At 34.2% G+C, this 14,198-nt stretch overlaps 1 protein-coding gene across 7 annotated transcripts in view; it reads left to right on the forward strand.

The window, feature by feature from the left end:
• The window catches only part of DGKD (diacylglycerol kinase delta), an 82,336-nt gene that overhangs the window by 28,171 nt on the left and 39,967 nt on the right, over positions 1-14,198 (forward strand). For 2 of the 7 annotated variants that reach the window (XM_088132535.1, XM_025175440.2), the window contains exon 1: positions 2,294-2,632. The exons of 2 other annotated variants lie outside the window; for them this stretch is intronic. The gene's annotated coding sequence lies outside the window, so the exon portion shown is untranslated. 3 more of the 7 variants (XM_088132537.1, XM_025175435.2, XM_025175429.2) reach the window with 3 other exon arrangements.

Raw genomic sequence — 14,198 nt, forward strand, 5'->3', positions numbered from 1 at the left:
TAAGGAGCTGATTCCACTGTCTAAAGGCCAATGAAGAGGCTAAGGAAGAAGGCCCAGAAAAGGGCAGTGAAGAGGCTAAGGAAGAAGGCACAGAAAAAAGTGCCTGTGGAATTGCACAAGCTTCTTGAGCATATAAAATAATTATAAAATTCTCCTTAAACTGACCACTGACATTGAGCCCTATCTTGTTATTGTTGGAATATAAATTTCTGTACACACTGGTGGCATTAATTCAGCCTCATAAATAATCCCATAAAAGTTTAGTTGGCAAGGGCAATTTTTACTCAAGTTTTCTTTTTAATTTAATTTAGAATTAGGTTATCTGTGAGACCATCTCTCCCTGAGGGTATCTGAGTGGATAGGGTGGGCATGCTCCAGGTCCCTTCCCTTAAACACTGCTATCTTGCTCTTAGAAGCATGCAGTACATGCTGCTAAGATTGCAGCCCCTGCCCTATGGAACACCCTCCCTCCCACCTCGAGATCTGACAGGCCTCCAACCTCTAACTTTCAGGAGAACACTTAAGACCTGGCTTTTCTCCCAGGCTTTGGATCAGGGTGAGATCAGATTGGGAGGAGAAGGTTGTAGATTGCATTAAGGAAGTGTGGCTGGGCCACCAGATTTTTCTGCTTTGTTCTGTTGTTGTTGTTGTTTTTGGTTTTATTGTTATATATATATTGTTTTATTCTTGGTTGTAAGCTACCCAGAGTTTGGCTTAAGATGGGTGGGTATACAAATGTTTTAAATAAAATGTATTTGATTTCAAGCTGTTTTGGTCCCATTGATCAAATAGTGTTGGCTTTCTCTGTCACATTGCTTGCCCTCTGGAACAGCATCCCCCCTTGAGATTTGTATGACCCTTACCCAACCCTTGTTCAGATGGTCCTTAAAAACATGACTTTTCCTCCGGGCCTTGACTAGGGTGAATGGCAGGCCTCCTATGGGAATATGTATGCCAGGTTTTATATTCTGTTGCTATATCTTGACATCATTGTTCTTTCTTTTTCATTATATTGTTTTAATATCATACTCTTTTTATTATTGTACACTGCCCAGAGATGCTATACAGTTGGACAAATTTTACAAATAAATAAAACTGACTTACAAGCAAGCATATATTTCTTTGATAGTAGGAAATTTTCTCTGCCTGAAGACTTACATTTTATTGAGAGAAAATAAGGAAGGATATAAAGAAGATGCAAAAAATATGCTTTCTATGACTAGCTGCTTTGTGGGATTTTTAAAAGAAATTTCTCTCTGTGTTGCCTAGTATCTCTATAAGATTAGAAAATATGTATTAGAACAATGCATTATTCAGTAATGATTCAGAAGAAGTGGTTTCAATCTTTACAAGAGCAAACCTCTGTGTTATTCATTAAAGCACCCTGACTTTTTTCAGGCCTCTACCTGAGCCTGAAAAAAAAAATGATACTGCTTTAAGAGTTATATTAACTTTATGAATCTGCTTTTCATGAAAGAACCCACATTAAAGTTAATGTGACTCTTAAAGCATAAACACCTCTAATATATATCCACTTTTCATAAACTGGATAGTATTACCTTCTTCTGTTCCCATTAAATAGTTTTTTAAAACAACACTGAAGAAATGTGTTGATAGCCTTTTGCCCACTGAGAATGTCATTTTCATCTGTTTTGAATTACTTTCATTGAAATATCAAGACCAAGTCTATATTTGCTATCTCTGAGGTTAGGGAAAATTCAGGGGAAATGTTCTGAGCCGCAGATGAAGGCCTGCAGTAGATGAGCAGGCAGAATCTCTAGTGCCAATGGGCAGGCAGTAGGGTTGTCCATTATGTTTCTTACCTTAGGGCTGCCCTCTAAAATTGAAGTCTGTGTTGCTGAAGGGGTGGAGTCCATCTCTGGAAGTCTTCATACACCCTCTTCTAGGAAGTACCTCTTAACTCGACCGCAGACCGGAAACAACATGTTTTCACAGCAGCCAGTGCCTGTATCCTGAGTTTTCTGCCAGCAGGAGAATTCTGTCCCTGCTTCTCTTTCAGCACACAGCTAATCAGTTTGTGCACAGTTGAGCAGAATTCCCAGAATTTGGCTGAGGGAAGGAATAATCCTATTAGTATTGGCTCCAAATTCTTAATAATTTGCTTGCTGTAAAGGAAAGAAGACACAGGCTCAGGGACATGGATTAGAAAAATAGTGACTGTGATATTGTAACTTTATGTAAGAAAAAAGAAGTGGGCTAAAACTGCTGAAGACTACATGCTCTTTATTATTAGAGTCCATCAGGAATCAGATATTTTAGAGTAAGCTGATCAGGTTCTTTCCGTTACTTTGCAGTGAAAACAGAGACAGATTTCACTGTGTTACTCTATTCTGTACTGTTGCATAAATAAATGCATTTGAGGACTGAAAGTACATGGGAGAGGATATTGCTTCCAGAGATAGAATTAGAAATGTTGTCATATTTTCCAGCACAGGAAGAGATGAAAATCAGATATGAAGTTTGTACGCTTATCATAATGTAACACTGGTAATTATTTTTTTCCTCATATAAATGAGATATAGTAGAATGTTTCTATAGATTTAGAGATCTGTGAAACTGTTTATAAAATAGTGGGCATTCTGGAATTAAAGTTTCATCTGCAGAAAGAAGAGTAAGTAGAAATTTTTGGCCTTTATTTCTTGCTGTTACTAACTAAAAATTAAAAATTATTTCTGCTGTTTCTTTTTGCGGCTTTCTCAGTATGTTTAATTTACTAAACAAAATGTCTGCCACATTCTTACCATTCTTAGGAGATGGATATATTTCCTTCAGAGTAAAATACTTGTTTTGGTACTTAATACTTAATTTATTCTTTGAAATAAGAAAAAATATGGTATGTCAGAGGTTCTCAAACTGTGGGTCATGCCCCTTCCCCATTTATTATTTTATTTTATCTTGAACTTACAAAGTGAGATCTCTGTCAGAACTCATTTCCACTCTACTTGGACAACAAAGCTGATAGCGAAGTCAGAATTTTCTACAGTTAGACCTGTAAAGAGTAAATACCTTCAAAAATAAACATAAAACAGGAAACCCAGATTCCAGAAATTATACAGAACTGAGCAAGCACATCCTTATTATTTGTATAGTTTTGAATCTGATTGCTTTATTGTTCCTTTCTAATGAGAAAGTTTTGATTTTATAAACATCAAGGTTCCATTTTATATGATATATAGATTTTAATATATTTATTAAACGTATTCATTTCTGGACTAACCCTAACCCCAACGAAATAATTAATTTTATTCCTGATGGGGATCACACACATTTATATAGCATTTTAGGGGTCACAGCACCACAAAATTTGAGAAGCCCTGTGTTGTGCTTCCCTGCTCCTCTTCCAGAAAAGTACTACAGCACTGCAGAATGATTACTGAGTAATTGGATTATTGATTCCAATTACTGAGAATCCTTGTTGTTGTTGTTGTTGTTATTACATTTTTATTCTGCCTTTTTATGCATATGTAACTCAAGGCAGCAAACTTGCTTAATATTCCTGCCTCCTATTTTCCCCACAATATCATGTTAAACAGTAGGATTTATTCCCAGGTAAATGCCAGTAAGATTGCTTCCCGATACAAAAGTAGTATCTAGTAGCAAAGTGTTCTCAAACCATAGCTTGTAGTAAAAAAATAAATAAAGATCAGAGCTTGCTTATTTGGTCTAAAATGTTAAGTCCATAAAAAGTTGCACTTAAATCTAACAGGATAAAGACACATTTCCTGTATGTATTTGCAAAGAGACAGATTGAACTTTAGGCATGTCACTCTCACTTGGCGTCCAAAATGTGTCAAACCGCACCTTGCTCTCTTTCTTTTCAAACAGGTTTAGGACTATTTTATCATCTTTCTGTTCGTTTTATTTTTTAGAGTGAAGGTGAATTTGCATTCTATATTTTAATAGCTTAAGTTATTTGGAGGGGGTATAGATCATATCTAAATCCCATAAATATTCCCATTTCCCAAATTCTGAGCATATAGTGAGTTTATGAATCAATTCATTAGGTGGTTGTGTTCTGTAAAGTGCTTCAAGACACAATCAGATTTTGAAGCACAAGGAATGGGGGCTATTCATATAAAGAGAAAAAAATAAACATTAAAAAAGAGAGAGAGAACCAGTTTGGTCTAGTGGTTAAGGCACCAGGCTAGAAAGCAGAAGATGGTGAGTTCTAGTCCCGCCTTAAGCCATGAAAGCCAACTGGGTGACTTTGGGCCAGTCACTCTCTCTTAGCCCAACTCACCTCACAGGGTTGTTGTTTTAGGGAAAGTAGGAGAAGGAAGGAGTATTAGGTATGTTCACCGCCTTGAGTTATTTATAAAAATAATAAAGGTGGAATAAAAAAAATCTAAAAAAAAAGACGTGATCTGTGAATAAGATAAGTTTTACAGTTAGATATGACAAGATCTGCAGGTCAATAGAATGAACAGTGGCTTTTGTTGTTAGGAACTGTATCACTTCCAACCAAATTGATGTGTAAGTATAAGTTAATGGGAGTCAATAAAAGATGATACCTTTTCAGTGGTGGCATCTTATAGGGTACTTGTCTTTCTAAATAGATCCTAGAATGACACCTTTGGTTTTCATTAGAAACTAGATCTTTTGTCTTCAGCAGGTCTTTAATTTAGTTCTTGTATATTATTGTTTTAACCTGGTTAAATTGTTACTGTTTGTACTGTTTGCTTTTTGTATTTGTTGCATTTAGTATTTTAATTATATAATTTTACATTGAAAAAATGCATTTTTTTAAAATGAATGAATTGTATCTAGACTCTTGTTAATGGATTTATTGATCATAGCCTATTCCTAAACAAACATACATGGAGATCCTTAATTTCAGTTTCTTGGGTGTAATTAATCTTTGTTTGAAGAGAGTCTGCTTAATGCACATTTATTTTTAAATTATTGAGGTACTTCTTTTTAAAGATCGTTACAACCTTGTTTGATAAACGGTTGCATACAGGTATTGATGTTGGACCTATGCATTGTTACAATTTTGCTTTTCACTTGTTATCTGTACTCAAGATCAGTAATGATGAGGTAGGAAATGTACATTTAATTAGTGACTATTGATACTTAAATTAGAACTTGTCCATTAACATTCCTGGAAGAAGTAAATATATTTTGCTTTATTTGAAGAGAAACCAGATTCCAAAGGTTTGTTTCCATATGTTGAACAGTAGCACTGAGCTCTGCTATGTTCTTTTGTTCTTGGGCTATCTATGTAATTTGTTTGCAAAGCTCAAGTAGAGCAAGGGCCATTTTTTATATTATATTACATTCCCTATTTGGGTAATTTGGCTTATCTCCCTGTACTCTTTTTATCTTATGTTATACTATCCTTCTTTCAAGGACCTCAGGGTGGCATTTTAACATTTGAAACCAGTAATATAGATAAGGTTCACAGGTTAACCTTTGTGATGCCAAAATTTATATAACAAGCAGTTCAGAAACAGTTTGAATGAATGAGTAGATTGTGTAAAGCAAGTAAGTGTAGTATAGTACTCACAGCAATGCTTCCTAACCTGCAGTCTCTAAAGATACTGCAGATAAGATCTGTGAAGGTATTGTTGGTAGTCCTTAATGTGGTTGCCATTTTTTAAAAAACTGAAATAATAGAATATAATCCAGTCTTACAAGATTACTATACTCTTACCCAAATCTCATGAGAGTTTGTCTTTTTTACCTTGAAACCTTTCAGGATTTAAGTGGGAACATTAGCATTTTGTGAAATTCAGTGATTCCCCTAGATGTTGACTGTTTCCATTTTGAAACAAATTTATTGTTTAAATCCCAGGAACACCATCTGAGGGATTGTTTCTTTGTGGTTCTCTTCAAAAGCTTTCACAGGTTATCTACAAGAGGTCTGCATCAACAAAAAGTTTGGAAAGTGCTGATTTACAGTACACAAACTGTCATGTAAAATAATGGATAAGTAGATGTTGCCCCATGTGCTGGGGGCTGTCTCTGGTGGCCAGTGCATGTTGTGCTTTAATTTCAATGAAAAAATATCCTAAAATTATTTTGTTAGGCAATCTGTACCCATATATAGAAATATAATTTTACTCAAATTACAGTTCTCATATGTAAAAGTCTGATTACTATCTGCATCCTTTAATCAGTTAAACTAATTTATTAGTATAACTAATTTCTAGGAAGTGATTTATTGTTTACAAGCATTCATTGTTGTATCTGAGTACCCAAGAAAGTTTTAGTCACTCTACAAAGCTCAGAAACATGAAAGGGGCACAGGGTTGCAGCTGGCTAGTAAGCATACCAGAGAGTATGGAGCTGAACCAATTTTGTAATATCAGTTCTCCATTAAAACACCCACATGGTCACATGTGAAAGCAGTATTCAATTACTTTGTCTCCAGAGTCTCTTTAGATGGGATATAATTTTGAAATAGGTTTTAGGCAATGCTATAGAATGGCTAAATTCAGCATACTTTGGGGAGGGTACGGGATCTGTTGCTTAAATATTGATCCATGGCCACTGTAATATAACTGCCCCCCATCTGCATCAAAACAGTCAGGTTACATAATAAATTCAGTGATATCTAATGGTAAAAAATTTCCCAGTTTTGTGATAAGGTAGAGCATGCTCATACTTGTTTCTGTTCAAAATTAGATAAATGTATTCATGAAACATTAAATATTTCTTTTTTTAAAAAAATTGAAAGACTGTGCAGCATACATTACTGTATTTATATGGAAGGAAGATGGCCCTGCATTTAAAACAATCCATCCAATAAAAGGAAGAATACATAGAAAAATGTATAGAAATAGACAGAAATCCTGTGCAACATCCAGGTTCCTCATCTTAATAGCCTAGAGTTGCCAAGTCCAGCTGAAACCCATCTGGGAAATTTCTCTCCCTCTGTTCAGTAACTTCTGTCTATCTATCCATCCATCCTGAGGTGATTTACTCACTCCACAGAGAAGGGAAAAGAGGAGGTGGGAACATAGCTAGATGGAACTGAGAAAAGGTAAATAAGGAAGGAAGAGAGTTACTTTACAAAACAGGTTAAATTCATTAGGCAGACAGCCTCTCCCAAGTAATTTCTAATCTTCAAAGGCAGCACCTCTTGCCTATTCTTGACTCTTCAACAGTTTTTTTTCCCCTTCTACTTAACTAGAAATGTAAAACAACTCACCACTGCTCTTCACAGATAATTACTTGGGGAAAAACCTCATCTTCCTATTTAGTAAATATGGTAATACAGGTTATACATGTGACTGACTGTCAGTGGATGTGGGGAGACAAGGCTGAGTACACTCTCACCAGCTGGGATTGCTATATTTAGGGTAGCAGGGCTGTGGTAGCAAGCAGATTCTGACCCGTGATCATGGGAAGGCTGCAGTGGCCCACCTGGCCAACCACCAGAGGTCAGCGGACCAGAGTTTGAGAATCACGGATTTAGAGCCAGGTCCTTTACAAACAGATATTTCTTGTTTCAGGCTTCCCACTGAAGATGTACAATGTACAATGCAGTTAGTTATAAAGTCCCCTTATACCTACATTATACATTGTAATAATATATAAATACTGTACTATGTATTGTTTCTTTAGGTTTTTAGCTAAGATTAAGAGGTGCTGTACAATAATGAACAGTACCAGTATGGGTTGCTAATCATTTGACTTAATGTTGAAGAAAGATTGCTAAGCATTTGGCTGTAACAGGAGCATTGTACAGTAGATATGTAGAAGGACCTATTATATCAGCATACTTTTTAAAATCCTTTGGCAGTTAATCTAGTATTGTATTCACCAAGATTCAGTTTTATTGTCAGATTAATGTATTATCTGATTAATTTATTATTCTCTTTATTCTTTATCAGTATTGTTCTCTATAATCAGCTAGAACTAAAAAAGACAAATTTCAGAGGTAATCAAATTGAAGAATAGATGAAATATGATTAGTTAACATGAATAGGAAAATAGACATGATGAAGAGATTGCATTAATTTGTAGATGGGTTTTGCGTCTTTAAAAAGGAAAATTATTGTAGGCAACTTAATCCTTGTACTTTTTTTTTTTTTATGATTTGACCCATAGGTAAACTAGATTAAGCAGTAGTTTTATTCTACTTTAGGTTTTGATAACAGAAGTTATCAGTTGATTTTTTTACAAGAACCTTTGAGGATGACCAAAAATTAAGGTTATTTTAAAAGACTGCAAATAGAAAATGTATATAAAAGGATAATGGCATGGGAATTCTCTTCCCTTCCTTCAAAAATATTTATTATTAAGTGTGTATTATTAAATGAAGAAATAAATGTTCATGTTCAGTAGTAAATCACCTTAGAAGGCAAGCTGAAATCAGCTTTGGGGTTTTGAATAAGCATTATAAGTTATTCTCCTACAAATAAAACAAAAATAATTTTCTTTTTTATTTATTTATTTATTTTTTTAATCCTTCCAAAGGCATATGTTCACTAGTTTTAAATATAGGTTGTCAAACGAAGGCTCACAGGTCACCTACAACCCTTATATGGCTGAAGAGACCTGACCACCTTTCCCTGTAGTTCAACTAATTTTTTAAGGGTTTAAAAAGTTTTAATCCTTAATTTTTTTTAAAAAATTCTGTTACAGGATTGGGGTCATTGTGGAAAGTTAACATCTAAATGTTCTACTGCTGCAGTCCCAAACCCAGTCCATTGTGCTCAGCAGTGTTTGATGGGTATGATACTTTGTAGGGGTAAAGAAGGCACTGCCCTTTCTTACCAAGCAAGGAGAATCTTTGAAAGCCAGAATTACTATGGCTATTGTCTAAATTTTCTCAACTGTGGCTGTTGCCTAAATTTTCCCAACTTTCAATTTCAATTCCCAACTTCTCTCAGCTGGTTGAAGAGCCATATGGAAAGAACCTCTGTATGTGTTGTGGTAGGCAGTGGCAGTCTCTAACCACTTACTCATTCCTAGTTTGCAACAAGAACAGTTGATAATAATGAAATGACAAACCAATATAGCAGCATAAGATAAATAGAATAATATAACATTTTACAAAAAATCAGGAACTACAACTAAAAGACTACATATGGTTATGTATTGGCTTAGTTTGGATATACCATTAGAATGTATTTTAGCAGAGGGTCTCTGAACAGGCAATGATCCTTTTTGAAGAACTCCTGATTACTCTACTGAACAACAGTTGCTATAAACAAGTAGGGATGGATAGTCAATCTAATATCCTTCAGCTATTTTAGATTTGAACTCCTTCAGCCAGAATGGAAAATGGCAAAAAATTGCTGAAGTTGAAGATCAGAATATCTGAAGGGTATAAGGCCTCCATCCTTAAGACTGTATTGACTTATATAACAAGTGGCTTTGGTGTGTATTTGTAATTTTTAGGAGTATTATTCTGAACCATTAAGACACAGGATCCCTTCAGAAAGCAGTGTTGGTCATCTCATGTAAGTAGACTGAAAGGAACATGCCAGATCTAAATCCATAAGAAAAAGAAACTGATTTGGCTGCATTATGAAATTTAGGTTCCAAAATGGGGAATATCCATATTTAGAAAACTTCTAAATCAGATTTTAGTTTTCTGGGATTTGGATTAGAAAGATACTTTTTTCTTTTGCACTTTTACAATTACTGTATGAATTTTCTGTTAGATTTGTAACAACTGTGGCTTGTTTGAAATGAAGTTAGAGCTAGAGAAAGGAATTTGACCCTGAGCTGGGAGAGTACTCTTTTCCCAGAGAAAGCAGTCTAATGTCAGCAATTTTACTGCAAAATAAGAAAAGATAACGAGGCAGAGAGAGCAATATGGAATATAGACTTTATCTATGGGTGAGGCTGACTGATAAATATTAACAAGAAAGCAACCAGAAAGTTATTTCACTTGCTGCTACATAATCTCACATTTTACTGTAAATATACAGGACACTGGTCCTTAACTCATTTGAATGAGTTAAGGTGAGGTACAGACAGTTTTTCAGAGACCTGAAGGTAATGTAGAACCCTCATTACTTCCTGTTCAAACAATTATTTGTCTTTGTCTTGCTATGTTTTCAGGTCAGACCAGTTTTGCAAGTTTATGAAATGCTTTAACTAATGTTTGGAAGAAAAATGAAATAGTATATATGGTGAAATCGACATTGCTGTGCTAGATCTGTTTAAAGTTATTGTAGGTATATCAGATAGCATTGTGATATTATGATGAGCAATATTAATCATATCCTTATCCTTGTGGGTAAAGAAAGTATCTCTACTTATTCATGGTAGTAGATGCAAAATAGCTACCTAAAATAATAATTTAATTCTTTTCTAGTAAAATCAGTGCTAATCCAGAATCCATTTGTCAATTTGTGCAGTCTTTTTCCCCCCACAGAATACTGATTTGTACAGAATTTCAGTTAGGAGACAAAGCTAACTGGACCTTCTTCTATTGCAGACTGTTCCTCCTTTTTCTTTCCTATTAAGTTTGTACAAATATCAAGCAATCAGTGCTAAATACAGGCTGGTATTTCAAAAAGGAAATAACTTCCATTGTTTTGTAGTAGAAATTGGCAAGCTGACACCCTGAGCTTTACCTCAAAAACTTAGTATAAATGATCAGTTCAGATCTCTGGCAAAAGCAATTGATGGACAAGTATAAAAGGAAGCAAGTATGTTATGTATCTGATGGACAAAGAGTAGGTCATGTCAAAAAGAGGGGGAGAAACAGATGGTTCTGCATATTTTTGGCTCATACTGCCTAATAGATTATCTTCAGCTGAAGTTACTTCTCAATATAAAGAAAGTCACCAATCCTTATTCTACAGAAATAACTATAAACATCCTGTAGTTTAAGTGGGATAGCGGGCTGTGAAATATTTGGAGAGTTTTAAACCTGAGTCTAGGGAAAAATAAGTTGAAGTTTCTTACAAAAGACATAAAATGATTGATGAAAGATACAGCTTCTAAAAATATTAAATTCTGTACTTAAGGCTTATTTCACATATACCTCTCAGAGTATTTGTGAACCTTCCACTGCTGTTGATATCAGCTTTGTATCAGCTCTTTCATCTTGATGAAGGCCATATAGGAAAGTGATTTACAATTGCATTTCCCTTTCCTTTTTTATATGTGGACTATAGTATTCTATTTATTGTTGATTTTATATAAAATTGTACAGGTTTGGGAACTGCTGAATCATTGTTCATTGGCATCATATTGTAGAAGTTAGAAAATTGTATCATAATTTTTACTTTTCTAGAAATTGGGATTTCACTTCAACAGTTCTAATAGAGGGAGAACAAATGCACTGTAGGGGTAAAATTGACAAGAATGTTTTTCTCTAGTATTAAAAAATTACAGAACTTTGAGCTGATATTGCAGAAATAGTAGGAAGAAATGTGAAAAGGCAAACTTAATAAAATACTTGTTTATATAATCATATTGGATTCTTAATTGCAGGCATTGGAGCAGAAAGCGGAAGGTGCACATCCACAAGTGTTTTTCTGAAATGTGGCTCAAATATCCCCTGCTATAGTCAGTACAGTTATTCTAAATTTCATCTCATTGTGGCCCCAAAAGAGTAAAAATTAATTTGGTCACAAGTCTGTAATTGTTCCAGCTTCTGTGTTATACTAAAGAGCATATTTTGACAATTGTAATAAAAGCATAAATTTTGCATGATTTAAATGTAAGTTTCAGATCACTGATACTATATATGTGGACACCATAGTGTCCCATCATCTCTGTACATACCTGCTGAATGCTGTACCCTTCCTATTTAATTTTTGATGTGCCCTGCTAGCTCAACTGTGATGCTGGGCCTTCATCCCTTCCATTTCACAGCATTCCCCTGAGCCTCAAATGAATCAAGCATATTCTCTGAAAAAGAAAGAAGCAGATCAGAATTTCATTTTTTATATGCTCAGCCAGCCAGCTAAATTTTCTTTTTAAAAAAGTATAGTGGGAGGAGAAAAAATAACCCTGCAGGGCTTTTGCCTGTATATGTGAGCAATTGTAAGGGAGTTCAATCGTTTTTAGTTCTGAAATGTTTGTTTAGGGACAGTTTTTTCCATTGTATTTGCTTTGGGTAAATTCTTCAAAATGTATCCATTTTCGCCGGGTGGGGGGCAAGATTAGTTTTGCCTCTGTGCTTATTTGAATAGTTTATGCTTCTTTGTGTGTACCTTCTGGGATTTTTCTCTGAATCATCTGTTTTTACTCTGTGGATTGATTTTTAATTCCATTCTTTATGTGATTTATGGACTCAAATCTGTAATTTATCATTTGGGTTCTCTTCCTTGTGGTCAGTTTCATGGATAGTGACACATATTTTAGCCTCCACAGTTGCCACACTCTGTTTTCATTTTGTGAAATGGATATATATTTTTAATGCTATGTTGAGTTAAATGCATAACTTTATATTTGGGGCTTACATCCAACCTCTGCTTTCTAATCTGAGCATGTGTTTATCCCAACAAAACTATTATTTTGTAATTGTGCCAGTAACAGTTTCTTGATTTTCCTTATGTCTCCACTGACCAAAAAAAGTTTGAATGAGACCTTTATATTATTCTGAAGTGACAGAAGTGTGTAGGTCTAATTTTAGCATGAATAATATGGCTGTTAAACCCAAATGGTATTAATTAATTAATTAATGGTAAATTTTATTTTCAGAAGTGCATTTTATTTTAAATCCTCCCTATAACTTCTTGTTTTTAAAGTCCTGAAATTCTTGGGAACTCAAAACTGACAAATAATACACAAGCAGGATGTGAGTAAAGAGGAAACAGCTAGATATCAGTCTCTGTCACACACCAGCGCAGGCTGCTTTCAGAAGCCCGCTGCATCAGGATAGCTATATTTAGCAGATTCATTTTGACTACCTCAAAGTAGTAGTATGTTTCTACATATTTTAAGTTAATCTCAGACCCAGCCAATGTATCCTTAAACTGTTTTTCTGTCTCTTGGTGGTCACTGACATTTGTTTTGATAAAGGGACATTTTACTACATGTTTTACCAAAGCCCTTGCTTTTTTTTTTTTTTTTTTGAAAATGTTCAGAGCAGTTGACAAATGTTGGGAAAGCTCTGGAGAAAGCAGTGGATAAAAATTTCTTTTGACAGAATCAGAATGAGGCAGTTCATGTTAAACTTCTTTCTCTGTGGAAATGAAATAAAAAAGAGATTGCTTTCAATAATAATAAAAAAATGGGGAGAATAAAGATTAATTTTGGATTTTAAAGTAAAGAAAATTGTTTTAATGAATTAGCATATTCATTTTGCTCTTAATTATTCCTATTTTTCCTCAGTTTTTCTTTAAAGGCTTATGTTTATTTTAATGAGATTAGAATGGATATGAAAAATTAGATTTCTGAATATACTTATTGAGATTGTCCTGAGGTAGAATGACAGTATACAGAAAATTTGTGTCGTATTGTGGTGGATTACAATCTAAAACAGCCTTTGTGTGTTGGGTTAATATTCATATCATCCTTAACAAGCAAGTTCAGAATGGAAGCAGTAGGTTCCTTATTTTTGCATGTTTTATATTCTTGTATTTTATTCTCTCTGCTTCATACTATCCTTAGTTTTTCCATGTGCTTTAGTAAAAGTTGTGTGTGTGGTAGTGAAAGACACATAGTAGACAATGAGCTTGAATCTGATATGTTTCTGTCATGATATTTAGAGATGACAGAACTTTTTTGTATGTTATAAACACATAAAGGTTGATCTAGTTACTAAATATATTCAAATTGGCTTTTTTTAGTAATCATATTTAAAAATAACTTATACAAAATCTGTCAGTAGGAAAATTCTAAATCCTTGAAGCAATTTCAAATTGATTCAAATTTAAAAATTTACCTAAACCAATAGAAACCGTTCAACACAATTGAACACAATTGAACACAACAAAATATACATGCTGTAGTATATCATCTTGAATTTATGAGAATCATCCAAATATTTTCCCCCTTTTTATCATAGAATATTCTCTGAAAAAACATTGAGACTACTGTATATTCCTGTACAGTATTTTTTTTTATATACTTTCACTTGGCCTGCCTTAGTACAGCCTTCCCTAATTTGGTGCCATTCAGATGACTTGGATTACAATCTTCATCATCCCTAGCCAACAAAATAATAGGCTTTTATTATAGATCATATTGGAATTCAGTTGTTTGTATATGGACTGTTGTTACTATGTATGCATTATAATTTTGGGATTGCTTAATTA

This window comes from Python bivittatus, unplaced genomic scaffold, assembly GCF_059951505.1.
Source record: "Python bivittatus isolate LINGU-HERP-01145 unplaced genomic scaffold, Pbiv_v1 ctg000980_np1212, whole genome shotgun sequence".
NCBI classification, from domain to species: Eukaryota; Metazoa; Chordata; class Lepidosauria; order Squamata; family Pythonidae; genus Python; species Python bivittatus.